This window comes from Psittacula echo (assembly GCF_963264785.1).
Source record: "Psittacula echo genome assembly, chromosome: 2".
Classification (NCBI taxonomy): domain Eukaryota; kingdom Metazoa; phylum Chordata; class Aves; order Psittaciformes; family Psittacidae; genus Psittacula; species Psittacula echo.
The window spans coordinates 113,651,638-113,666,226 of NC_137737.1; positions in this window are offsets into that span (position 1 = coordinate 113,651,638).

Below are 14,589 nucleotides of genomic sequence, written 5' to 3' on the forward strand. Positions count from 1 at the left end.
GAGTAAACATTACTGAGAAGCAACTAAAACCATCGGTGTTATCAGTGTTGCTCCCAGGCTGAAAGTCAAAAGCACAGCACTGCACCAGCTACTAAGGAGAAAACTGACTGCTACTGCTGAACCCAGGACACCCAGGCATCTAGTTCTGGACCCAGGAGTGCACCCTGTCTTCCAGCCTGAACCTCCTTGCCACAGCTTGGACCACTGTGTTATGGTCAAAAGAACAGGTTTGATTTATTCGAGTAGGACTGACCATTAGGTACCCCACAGGCAGCACTGCTCACAGGATTTGCACATCTTATTGTCCTCTGTCCCATTTTTGATCCTTCTTTCTGCCATACCCCTCCTTGCCTATGACAGCCTCTTCCCAAATAAACAGACACCCTTTTTTTTCCCACGGGTGCCAGTTTTGCTACATCTATACCCAAAGAAAGTGTTATTGTTACTAGGCACTGTTGGCCTTGCAGGACTACCGCCAGGAAGGTGGCCAGCCCAGCATTCGCCTACTCGGTTATCTGTGAAGCTTGGCTGTTTCTCATGCAACTCCCTCTTCACCTCCTATGAAATCCACCCATCCATCCCTCATGGCACTATCTCTAGCTTCTGTCATCTCCTCCCACAGTTATCTGTCACATCCAGCAATTTCTCATGTCATGTCCCACTCTTTTCCACTGAACATCCCACTTGTTTGGCCTAACAGCAGGCCAGGGCACAGACAATGATGCAGACATTTGCCTGCAGACATTTGCCTTCAGCCCTAAAAATCAGGTGGGGAGACCCAGCATCAGAGTCAGTTCTCTCTTTCAAAGTGAAATGTCCTTTTATACACAGAAGATACCGTAAACTCATGGCCAGCATTTCCTTACCAATCACTCTGAAGGCACACTGCAGCACAGGACAGGACATTTGGCAGTGTATTTTCAAGCCTATTTTCCTGTACTTAGTGCTTGAGGTTTTTTTCAGAACAGCTTCTGATTCATTGCTCCTTTTTCTGGGCCGTAACCGAGGCAACACACTGCACTCACTGGAAGAGTTAGTTTCTGCCAACAAGCCAAACAGCAATGTACTTCTGTGTAATGGGGCACATGAAAATAGGAGGCCCTTCAGGTCTTAAACGTAGCATATTTTTAGAGTGGTCTGGCTGAAGTTCTGCTGCTCAGTGAAATGCATATAAAATGAAGTTTGGTGTTACAGGCAAACTGATCAAACAGATGCTGAAAATGCAGCCTCTGGTTTTCCCTACTTTCTTGCAATCTCTCCCCCTTGCATCAGCTCTGGTTGTTCATCTGACCCCCACAGCAGGCTGTTGCAAGAGGGAAAATATGGCAGGCAGCTCTTCAACAGCATAGAGAGCAACTCACTAGTGCAAGCTTCATTTAGGCTTCAGGCTCAATTCATTTTGACTCAAATCATAGTCAGAGACCCCTCTTCAAAGTAAACACAGTCTGGAAGTCTCAGACTTTTGTGCCTGCATTAACAGCCATGTGCGAGGCCAGAGGAGAAGCCAATGCTCCGCTTCCTTTTTTCTTCGACAAAGAGGGTGTGGAAGTCCTCTCTCACCGGATGGGACACTGGGGTGACACTTCCATAAACTCCAGTTCTTCATGCATGGCCACTGCTGCTAGATCACTTCTTTTTGTGGGAAGCATATATCACACTACGTATTTTTGGTTTTCCATGAGCAAGGAAAAAAGTTCCACCTTTCTGAAAAAAACAGGCTTCTTTCCAAATTTTTCTGGGTAGTTACTTCAAAAATGAAAGCATCATGGAGGGGGAAAGAGTCATTTTTGAAAGATCCTTAGACACATATATAACTTAGAACTATAAGTATCCTTGTTGGACAGCACAATCAAATAGCATCTGAAAGAATTCAATATATGATCAACATCAAAGTGGCAGAATACTTTAAAATACTTTAAAATTACAGCTGCTGCTGCCTTTTTCATTCATAAGCATTTGAAGCCTTCACCTGAGCTGTGGATGTCCAGACAGTGCTTTCATAAAGCAGAAAAGACTTTTTTTTGTAAATTTACTTGATATCAACATAATCCCACCTAATAAAATGCAAGAGGAGGAAAATAAAGGCTTCAAAATTAGATTCTCTGGGGTTACAAGTGCATTATGGGTAGCAATTAGAAAATGCCTGCACTAACCATCAACCAAGTGAGCAGATTTAGCACATCACAGAAATTAATGAGTCTGCATGTGAAAGATGATAGCAATTCTTTCCTCAAAACGACCTCCCTGTTTGTAGCACAGCAAATGCAATTTAACTTTTTGAGGAAAGAGAGAGAGTACTCACTGAAATGTAGAGGTGAATGCAGGTCCCATGATCCCTAATGCAAGGAATGTAGTAGGACCCTCTGCATCCTTTCAGCTTGACATCCCTGGCCAATGGGCTCCTAGCTGCACTCCTTCATCTTTTATATGCTGTGTCACTAGCAAGATATCTATTTGTTGAAACACTTGATACGCTGTGGTTCTCCCTGCCCATCCTCCTTGTAGCATTTCTAGGTAAGGTCTTTATTTACTAAAAAAAAAAGAAACCCAAACAAAACAAAGTTAGGGAGAACTAGCAAGGGGATGAAAACAGAAAGCTGAAAAATAAGACAAAGCTCAGCCTGGCCTTGCATCATTGAAATTCCCATGTTGGTGTATTTCCAGCCAATATCAAAGTTCCTGAGGCCACATTCACATGCTAGAGATGATCCACCTGAAATTATAAGCCTATCTTCTCACTGAGAAGCTGCCACAGGCCTAGAAAACAATCAAACACAAGGGAATAAAATAAAACCATGAAAAGAGCATAAGGACCATAACACTAACAGAAACACTGAACTAAGACAAAGCAGAGGATTCTGGAGCATCATTACTTCTTTGAAAGAAAACTGAAGGGAGAAGGCTAGCAGCTTCCAAGGGAGCAACTTCTATTTGGATGCTCAGTACAGATTGGGACTGGAGGTAGGTCCCTGACACATATCACTGCATTTCAAGCTACTTTCTTCTAATCAGGTTTTGGCCATCTTTCTTCATAGAAAAAGGAAGCTAAAGAATAGCAAAAAGGACTAATGCAGAGAAAATTAAGACAGAAATTAAAGACCTGTAAGACCATGATTTGCTGTACTGCAAAAAGCACACACTCTTCTGTTTCTTATTTTCCATGAAAGTGATAGCTCCCCAGGAAATAAGAGAATTTCATCATAATAGTACAAAGATCTTGACTGAGGGGTTACAAAGTCAAGAATTTGCCTTAGGAGTGATAAGTGCAGAACTGATTTGAATAGAAATATTTGTGCATATTTAAGAATTAAGATTCATTAAAAGAAATTCCTCCTTTGATTTCTCATTCTATTATCTCCAACATCACTGTAGTTCTGCCATAAGAGGACATGTTTCTAAGAGTCTTTTTCCACTATGACTCTCTTTTCCAATGTGTTTTCTTTTCATCAGTCACTCACAACCTTTCTTCTCTGCCCTCCAAATGTCTTGCCCCGACTGATTGGTTTCACCCTTCCTGAACAGTGGCTCCCTCAGCTCATGCTGCGTTCACACCTTTCCCTGTCTTCTGCAGCCTGTGCAGCTATGCCCTGCCGCTCCAATCACTCAAATACTTCACACGCACAGCAGTCGGTCGACTTTCTGCAGAGTGACGCCCAACTGCATCATGCAGAACTGTGAAATCCAGGAATTAAACATGATATCTGCAAAAGAGTGATTAGAAGAGGACTGCTCATTCATTCAAAATAGGACTGATCACAGTAACATACCATGCAAACAAGGACAGTTGATGGCACAGCTATGAGCACCAAACATATTATCATGGGGACTGGAAGCTCTACTCATTAAAAGTCCTACTACTTAACTTAAAGAACTGTTGAGTAGCTTTCTTTGCCTCTGACGGAATCTGCTGCTTGTCTGCCAGCTGTCATATTGTCCATGTCTAAGGGAGTTTTTCTACTTGGAGCTCATAAAATATACTTCTAATGAGCTCTCGTTGCCTTTATAACGAGATAGATTATGCTATGCTGAAGATATTTTCAGACATGTTCTCAAGGAAAAAATAAATCCAGTACTCCAGAGGGAAGATTCACTTTAAAAGTGAAGCTGCATCAATGGTGCATATCTTTTCCCCAAAGCTATATAGTGCAGTTCTGCAGCAAAATTCATTGTCGTATGTCTTTACCAGTTGATTTTGCCTCCATAATTATGAGAAGGTTGTATGTGTTTTCCGTAGGAGAAGAAAAAGTGTTAGCTCTTTCTCCCTGTTTGTAGTACATAAATGCTTAATGCAGAACATGTACCTCCAGTGGCACAGGAAAGGTTTGTGAGTCCTCATTCTACCAGAATCTCATTACCAAAATACACAATCCATGTGTCTTTACAGGCCACAAAAAACATCAGGCATTAACACTGTTTGTGATTTTACCAAAAACAGTGGAGGGATGATTTTCTACTCAAAAGCTACAGTAGAGCAACTATACATATTTTTGACACTTCCAAACTTGGATGATCATCAAATCATAGAACTGTTTGTGTTGGAAGGGACCTTAAAGAGCATCTAGTTCCAATCCCTGCCATGGGCAGGGACACTTTCCGCTAGACCAGGTTGCTCAAAACCTATCCAACCTGGTCTTGACCACTGCCAGGGACGGGGCAGCCACAACTTCTCTGGGCAACATGTTCCTTGATACAGGGAAAAAAGCACATTTCAACATAAACAAGGACAAATATCATCAGTTTGAAAGCATACACTACATCTCACATAAATGTGCAGCTCCAAAAGTTGGTCCTAGACTTGTAGAGTGTTCCATGCAGATAGCAAGATGCACCTGCAAAGTTATTGAAGCCTACAATAGCTACAATAACTGCCTATTGAAGACCACATCAGATCATTCACCTATACATTCCTCAAGCAGACAAAGCCTAAAAATTGCTGTATTAACTCACCCTTAGGTAAGTCATGAAGACCATGATGACATACCAGGAGAAGCCAATAAGAGGACCAAAAACCAGAGCAAGGACCTCTTCTATCAAAGCACTCTCCAAACCAGGTTAAAGTTAGAAATAAAAGAAATAGCAAGAAAATTAATGTGTAACAATTATTTATGACCACACTGAGAAGAAAAGCAGACTGTCAGTGATATTTGTACTATTAAATCACTGCCTAAAGCATATCTACTGTATTCTTACAATCAATAACCCAGAAGTTCATTTCCTAGTCACGCACATTATTCTCTGTGTGGAGTCACACTTGCCTTGTGTCAAGTCACTTTCTTCAAGTCTCACACTTGAAGAAAGAGATTTTATTTCTTTCTTCAGCAAGTGATTTAGAATATTATCCCCAGAACAGTCTGTTTGTTGAGGTGTTCTTGCAAGAAGCAGGCGTTTGAAATCATTGACTCTTCAAAAACGCACTACTCCCAGGTGTCTGATCCCCTGGGTGGATGCTATCACAACTATGCAACTGTGTAAAATTAAGGTAGCATTCAAAGTCTCGATACTTTTTAAAAGATTTGCCAGAGTCCCTTTGTTTTGCACAGAACATAACACTGCTGGCAAATGTGAAAAGCAGGGTACATCAAGGAAGCTGGCCACAAAACTCCCACATGTTTATCTCTGTGATGAGATTTAGGTGGGAGATAGCTGCTGAAGTGGAGCTGCCAATACAGCAGATCTGGGAGTGTGCAGAGCAAGTTTTGTCATTGAAATTGCATTTAAGTTTTCAAATTCCAGGTCAGGGTACAGGCCCAGAGTGCCTTCCATAGAAACTCAGCAGAAAACAGCTGCAAAAAGATGACTTATCTGGACAGTCAGGGAGAACTGTATCCCAAGGTTATGATGTTAAATTTGGATGCAGCACTGGAGAACTTTACACAAGAAAGCAAATCTGACTACAATTTTTCAGGTACAGAATACGAGAGGGTTGAGGCAGGACTTTTTTCTTGTCTTAGGAACAACAGTTTTTTGTGGACTTGGGTTCTTGTCATTTAGCTATCTAGTCCCATATAATAGGTTTGTCTGACATTTCTTCACTCCTTCCAGTGCCTGAGAAAGGATCCACAGGCAGATCACACGTCAAAGATTACCTTCCATTTCCCAGGCAAGCCCACCTGCATGGAAGGTGCGGACAAGAAGTCAGCTGGGTCTTTACTTTCTGAAAAGAAGCTGTAGACTTTTAATAGCTGATAGGCCGTTTGCTGGGGCTCACTTCTTTGCATTGCTTTGCTATTTTGTATTTTGAACTTTTTTGTAAACCTAAATGAAAAGTAAACTGCTGTAGTCCCACCGCTATGTGCTGGAAATAGGCAATGTTCAGCAATCCAGCTGAGCTGAAAAAGCTGAGAGAGGGTCCACAGTCCTGCCAGATAACAGTTGAAGCTCTTGCTTTGAGCTTTGTATACCTGATGGACTGGGCTGAAGCTATCTGAAAAGTGGTCTTTTCAGATCACTAGGCCGATTTCAAACATAAGCCAATCTTAGGAGTGTTGACTGACAGCCATGGTTTGGGCTTAGCAAATATTTACATGTCCTTGAAGGGTTTTGAGAGTAATCCTCGCAGGCTGAGATTGGGAATAAGACAATTTGTGGCCCTAAATTTTTCTTGTCACACCAGTTACTTGCTCTCACTAAATGGCAGCCAGTGGAGGGTGGTTTTCTGAACTCTCAGGGAACCTTAGCTCCCTTTGGCCCACATTGTTTCACCACTTGTTCTTGAAAGTCTTGTAGCAGGCTGCAGGACTCCATAGAGAACCAAAATTAATTCAACAGTGAGAAGTGGACAAGGGAGTGGACATATCAGATAAGATATATTGCTACTGTATTTTTGACCAAGAGTGAAGGAGCTTGTTACAGACCATCATGACAGCAATTTCTTCTTCTGGCCCCAGCTGCCACTTTTTTCCTTTTCTCCTTTTTCACTCTCTTCAGATGTCTTTCTTCTCAGTTTTTCTCCCCTTAAGACTATATTCACTGCTACTGCTGTGACTGCAGCTTGTATTTATATTCAAAATACCTCTAATCTGTTAACTTGCAGTAGCTCAAAGCAAAAAGCAAGCTAAGGTGATGGGGAAATATTTGGGCAGATACACAGCTGCTGGTAGCTCGGGTAGTTGCTTTAAGGCAATCTTAGGTCTCCTTTCACTCTTGTCCTGCACATCACTCTAACTGCAGCAGCATCTCATAATAATTGGCATCTGCTTTTGAGTTTTAGTTATTTTCCTATTAGCATTTCCAAAGGCTTTACCATGGAGGGGTAGAGTCTGTCGGAGAAATGGATTTGCAATGGATAATGCTGATGATATTCCCTGTGAACTACTAATCTGTACATGAGACAGTTAAATGATCAAGGACAGTTCAGACATATACATATATAAAATGCATATACACACATACATATATGATCTATACATGTATTTGGTTATAACCCAGTTTGATGTAAGGTGATAACCAGCCTGACACAGTCTTTCCTTCCAGATAGTGTGTCTCCACATAAATAAAAAGCACATGTGTGAGGCAAACAGGAGCTAAAGCTTTCTCCAAGAGGCAACCAAGAAGCAACCATTGTATTTTTTTCCTCCAAATCAAGTTTTAAAAGGCTATTCATAATGCATTTATTCACATAAGTGCCTGTTTCCTCACTCAGATTACAGTCATCTGTGGTGCAATTAAATGCCTTGAAATACGGGAGTTTTTTGTGGACAGTGCTAAATTACTGTCTACTGGAAAGGGAAGTTGTTTTGAAGATATTCATGATAAAAGCAAGGCTGTTGATTTACATAGGCAGAAAGACATATGATGCCAAGTTTTATTTATGTATGGTTTTGTTTTTTCACCGTTTTGTCAAGCACCCTGCAGCACAGTTCGGTGATAGCGGGTAGTGTTTGAATGAATGGGTAAAGGATGTCAAACTGAGTACCAGAATGAAAGCATTAGCCTTGACTGTGGAAGGTCTAGTTGATTTAAAAGCTAATTCAATGCTACAAGCCTTCACTCAGCTGGTTTGCTAAAAGTATGCAAACAGACTCTCTCTCTTCTTTTTTCCTTCCCATCTTTTGAGTGTTTGTTGCAGGCCTCAGGCATCTGTTCACAGGCTTTCTTACCATGGAGAAAAAGCTTCTCACCTGCCTGAAAGATGAAGTTCAGACACCACACCATTCTAATTAGTTATGAAAGCGTTTTTTTTGCTTCCTTTTGGTTTTGGCTATGCCTTTTTTGTGTTGCTCATGCCTCCTAAACCTCCCTCAAATACATCACCTCCAGACACTCACAGGCTGGTACAGCAAGTTGTGAAATGCTCAGCATTTGTCTCTGATCAGTTGTGGTCCTCTGTGAGCTGGTTTCTGTGCCATGGGGAGAATGTGGAGGCATGAGGCCTGGATGGAAACTCTGCTTGTTCAGGGACTGAGCCGATCACCTCCTCATTATCTTTGTTTCCAGCTCACTGGCCTATGGAATGACAGTCTGGAGGTCAGTTGCTGGTCTGGATCTCCAGCTGGGTTTGTTGTGACACCTAGCTGGGAGCTGGGGCTGCCTCATCCTGTTATAATTGGGTAGGTCTTTTGGCTTGTCTGGGCAATGGAGGAGTTCTGTAACATTTTCATGTATATTCTGGTATCGTATGCATGTATCTTGTCACAACTAAAGTGGCTTATTCACAAAAGAAGAAAGGAAAAGAATAAATTTTTCAGATCCTGCAGGATAGAAATGGCCCTCTTGAATCAATCTTCATCTGATGGTAGTGTAATTATGGTTTATTTACCAAGATCCTGTCTCCTACTCAGAGTACAAAAATTGCCAAGGTGCCTGGCACTAGTAAATTAGATAACTCACAGGGTGATTTGTCATTATTACAGATCATTAGTTCTTTTCATGTTTAAACTTGCCTTTTCCAAAGACAGACTTTTTTTGGGTGTCTGGAAGATACAACATTCTTCAATCATGACTCATCTGGTATGTTAATCATTGCACTGAATTGGCTCTGTCCTCTCCCAGAAAACAGCATTAAAAGCTTTATAAAGTGAGAGCAATGAAAGCAAGCCACAAGTGGACAGATAAACCTTTACCAAAGAGAGATTGTAAAGTCAAGAACTTTAGAGCAGCTACAATGTGAAAGTTACTGTTCTTACCCTTGTTTCTGTGACCAACATTGTCCCCATCCTCTGTTCCGCAGGCCTTTAAGAAAAGAGATCTCTTAACGGGAGATATGTGAATCTCATGGAGGTCTGACACAACTGTCTGATCTAGACCACTTGGAAGTGACAGCATCCTAAAATCTTTTTCCTTGCAGATGGGAAAATGTTACTGTGCTGCCCTCTAATGCTCACAGACTTGCATTCACTCATGGATAGGGAGGTTTAGGGTTAGCGCCGATGAGTAGGCAAAACACTGGCTTTTTTTTGTCCGGTGTCATCGCATAAAACTGGAAAAACAAGGCTTTATGCTAAATTCAGTGATCTTTTCCTATGCAAACGCACTTGTTATTATGCAGTGAAAGCACGTATTACTGAGCACTTTGAGGCTGAAATCCAATTTGTGGATACTTCATTTAAAGTTTGCTGTGAGTGTATTGTCCCACAGTGATGTGCTGATAGGCCTCAGTCTGATACTGGCACTGAGAGGTAACATAAGGCAACTCAGTACAACTGGGAAAAACAGGGGAACTTCCTTGAACAAAATCATTATAGACATGTTAGGTTGCTGTTCCTTTAAATTTTAGAGCATATAAAAACATTGCTCCCTGGTCCATTGTATCTTGCAGAACCATTTCACAGGATCACTTAATCTTTTTCCGGAGCTTCCCTACCCTGAGTTTCTTATTGTTCTCTTTCTGCATCACCTAAAACCCTGTCAAAACTTAAACCCACTATCCTAATCCAAGATTGACCATTTGAGCTTTGTGCTTTCATACATCCTGTTTTGCACTTAAATCGATGCCAACAGATCCCCTCCTCTTCTTCCTTGCAAAGACATGCAGAAAAGGGGGAGGGAGGAGGGTGTGGATGGGCAGGAGCTCCAGTTTGAGATTGAGCAGCATTAAGCTTCTTCTAGCTTCAAAACTTGACCTTGAAGTCTGAAAGCTACAGAAGCAGCAGCAACCAAGTCATGGGGGCAGGGTAGGGGCAGGAGGAGGAAAAGGAGGGAGGGAACAGATGCAAGCAAGGAGACACATCCACAGAAATCCAGTGAGGGAAGGCCAGGATCTAAACTAGTTTTTCAATCTGCATGAATATTAACCGTATCATTTAAGCCAACATTCTGCCCCATCTGCAGAGTTTCACTGTAAGAGTTTTCTCTAATAGGGCATGATGTCTCCAAGTGCCTTTTATTAATAATTAAAATGTTGTATCTTGAATTACCAAGTTGGTCATGGAAGTTAACACTGGGTTGGCAGTGCCAGGCAGGGGAGATCCTAGTGCATAATGCCGAGGTGAAGGAGTTAGGTGTGCAATCTTTTGCCTTTCTCTTCATTATTTACATTTCAGTGCTTCTTAAAAGCTGTGAGATCATGCCCTTCTTGTGCTAGGCTCCTGTTCCACACCTCTCTTCCCCATCTGCAAAATGACAATGCTTTCATTTGTCACGCACTTTGAGGCCTGCCAAAGGACAGGATCATGTATGAGCTGGTCTGAAAAAGGACTTGTGTGCCCGCAAGCTTGTTTGTCAGAATATACTAGTGGGGTTATTAAATGTTAGTACAAAGAAACCTTGCCTTGTTTGTGTCCTTAGACTGTCATAGGCAAGCTCCCTTGAGGCACATAATAAGAGGTGGTTCTGGAAAAAGAAAATACACATCAAGGAAAGAATATGCGCATCTAGGAATTCCTGTCTGCTGAGGAGGGACGGGAGACAAATGCAGCACTTCAGCTAGGAGTGTGCTAATAAGAAATTCAGCTAGAATGGCACTGGTAAGACGCAAGTGGTAATGGTGGAGAAGTGTCAGTGCCATGAACAGGCCGCAAAGGTAGAAGGGTAAAGCACTGACTCATTGCATGGCTTGTAGTGCATGGGAATGCATCTGTGATCAACGACAACCCTCCTTCAGGGATCTTAGCCATATGGAACAGAAGAAGAGTAGTAATTAAAGGATAAGACACAATCAATCCACGTACAAAATATTTTAATTGCAAGCTAGGTTTTGGTGGTTTTTTGTTTTGGTTTTTTTTTCTTTGGTGTTGAATTTATATGTGGCGACAGTCTGTAAAGTCTCTACAAATGCAGGTCCATAGCTACTGGTCTGCCACGATAATGAAGTGCAGGGAATGAAGTAGAAATGGCACAAACAGGACTGAGCCCACAAAATGCAAAACAGACCCTGGCACAAAGATGTTAAAGGAAATGATAATCCAGGTATAATGGTTAACCAGGTGTAATCCATACTGTATTGAGGTTATGGGTTTAGCTCTGGAAGTGGTGAAACTGGAGTGACCAGGACTCTCCTGAGGTGTGTTGTCAGAGTGCACTCAAGCTCAAAGTGACTTTTCTCTGGCAAACTGTGATGACCCTGAACTACCCCCTACTCTGCTTTTGACCCAAAATGAGCAGAGCAAGTGAATTTGTGAACATCTGCAACTGAGTCCATACTTGGAGGTCACAGTGTTACATCAGTGCAAGCAAGACTTTCATCTAGTTGTGTTTGAGATTTGTTGTGTTAGAAATCTCTTTTTGTGTCTAGAATGGTGTAAAAGGGTTTCAGAATCACAATCAGGGCTCACATCACTTGCAAAACAGTGTCTTCCAAATTTTTAATTACTCTACAAATTTACTTTACATGGGGCAGGTGGGATCACTGATGGGCCTACAAGGGTACTGGTGCCAGACTCTTCATTAGGGACTGTAGCGATAGGACAAGGGGTAATGGGTTTAAACTTAAACAGGAGAAGTTTAGATTGGGTCTAAGGAGGAAGTTCTTTACTGTAAGGGTGGTGAGGCATTGGAATGGGTTGCCCAAGGAAGTTGTGAATGCTCCATGCCTGGCGGTGTTCAAGGCCAGTATGGACATAGCCTTAGGTGACATGGTTTAGTGCAAGGTGTTCCTGCCCATGGCAGGGGGGTTGGAACTAAATGATCTTAAGGTCCTTTCCAACCCTAACTATTCTATGATTCTATGATCCTCTGTTGCCAACACAGCTACGAGTGAGCTACCAGACTTTTTCCAGACATGAAAAGCTGTTTGTTCTCATCTGCTCTAGCCGTAAAATTATGCTAATCCTAAAAATAACTTGGATGCCAGATTTATTAGTCAACAGACTTGGAAGAAGATAAAGAAATCCCTAAGAAGCAGATGCAGATGAGATTATTTAGAAAAAGGTTTGTCTAGTATTACAGAGCAGACAGTGCAAAAAGGCACTCTCATGAATAGAGATGAAACTTTTTATTTCCTCTTTGGTAACTATTTTAGCACCCATTACCTTCTTCTCTTTCCTTTTGTGCTACTTTAGTCACTGTTTTCTAATTCTGTGTTCTCAGGATAGCTGGTGCACAGGAGGCTCTTAATATTTTGATTGGGTGTTGTAATTGTTTGAGGACAAATTATATAGCTAAACTGAAGGACAAGAGAATTAAGAGACATGTCTGAGGTCACACGACAGGTTAATGGTTAATCACAGTTTGAATCCAGGAACTTCTAGTTATTAGACTTTTGCAGCAATCTACTGCATTGTCTCCTGCAACTCTGGAGTGCTATAGTATCACTTGAAAATTGATGTAAGGGTTGCATAGATGAAAATTAAAAGCGTGGCCAAGAGAAAAAGTTTGAGTTATCAGGAATCACTAACAAGCATCCAATGCTGATCTTTTCTTAAACAAACAGATTGGACTCTGCTAAGATATTCTTGATACCTCCAAAGAAATTAATCAACTCTCAGAAGTGGCAAGTGTCAGTAATAATATCTTACCTGTAGATCATTGAATACACAGTGAAGACTGTGCTTGTAATAAAATCTTTCTTCCTTTTGTTTCCTTTGTGGAATATGCTGACACTTACTGCTCTGCTGGGAATGTTATGTGGGAGAAATTCTGGAACAAGAGTACTGCTCTCCTTCACCTGTCTCCTTCCAATTAAACCTCTGTGGATTTATGTCTTAAAGAAATGGCAGTTATACATTCTTTTTTCAATTCATCTTTGCTGTTAAAAACCACTGCTCCAAACGTAATAGGTATTGTCTGCAAGTGCCTAATTGGGCATAAACATTTATTGCCTCCCTAGCTAACAAATGCAACCTTGCTGTTCACAGGGATGAGGAAAATGCCACTCAAGGTCAAGTGACCTGATGTTTTCAGGCAGCCTCATTACCCATATCAGCACTGTAGAATATGAGGCAGAGCATCTGGTGGTGCCATAAAAATGATATAAATATATGTATATTTGCTTTAGCTCTTCATGCCAATGTTCAGCCTGTGCTCTCATTTTGGGTCAATATTCTGAAGAACTGCTAAAGGCTCGGTGCTGGAGGTTTAGCTCAAAAGGTTTCTTGGTCCCTGCAATTCCCTGTGTCCAAAATAAAATCATAGGGATAGAGAAATTGGCATCTGTTGCTGCTTGCCAGCACTCTCGGATTTCAGGCAGAGATGTCTTAGCCAATTTGATATGCATTTTGTCTCATGTGTCTGACACCTGTGAGGTAGCTCTTTATTGGAGAGCTATCAGTATTCCTCTGTCGTCATGTCTATCAATGAAGTTTGCTCACCACAATGAAAATGAGTTACAAAACTGGAAGAAAAGAGGATGCTTGGCAGTATGAAAATTTCTGTGCTCCTGTGTTGCTGTCCTCTGATGAGTTTCTGCCCCATTGCATTGCAGCATGCCTTTCAGACTCTTTAAAGGGCATGGAAGGGCAGCAGCACCTCACCAAGCCCTGCAGGAGAAACCCACCTAGCTTATTTGAGCTGCATGACCGGAATTTACTCAACTCCTTGGGGTTTTTTCCTAACTGCAATCCTGATAAGAGTAGTTCTGGGTCTATTTTGTATCAGTGGGTTATGATCACACAGTGACAGCTGAAAGACATTGCTTTCTGGCTTTGCCTTCCTCCTGAAGTCTGACACATCTGAGGTGAGGAAGGAGAGAAGTGCAAGATCTGGCTCTCCAGCTCTTTGTCATATGGAAACACTGCTGTTCAGATTATCTTTAGTACAGAACTTGGAGGAGCTTCCCCTCCCTTTGAGGCAGGGGAACACTGCAGAAGAGTGGCACTGGGCTGAAAAGCTGCCTGAAATACATGCACAGTATGGTCCATCTACACAGTATGACTGCTTTGTAATACGTTAGCACCCCTGTTTATTTCAGTACAGTGCAAATGTCTATATTCAGCATTCAGGAACTCCTCCTGCAGGTGCTGTAATCGTCAAAAGCTAGAATATTTGTGATCAAAAGATCCCAGAAACCCCGTCACTCCCAGAAGCTCCAGGATTAAGGTAATGAAAGTAAAGTTATCTACCAAGCAGTTGCTATGGTGTATGCTGTGTTGGCCTGGACCCATGATGTAGAAGATAGCCAGGAAAATAAAGAAGATCCTGGTGGGGAAGATGATGCCTCCATGAAACCAGTCGTCTCCCATTCCCTGACCTGCACGTTTTCAGCTGAAGTACAGA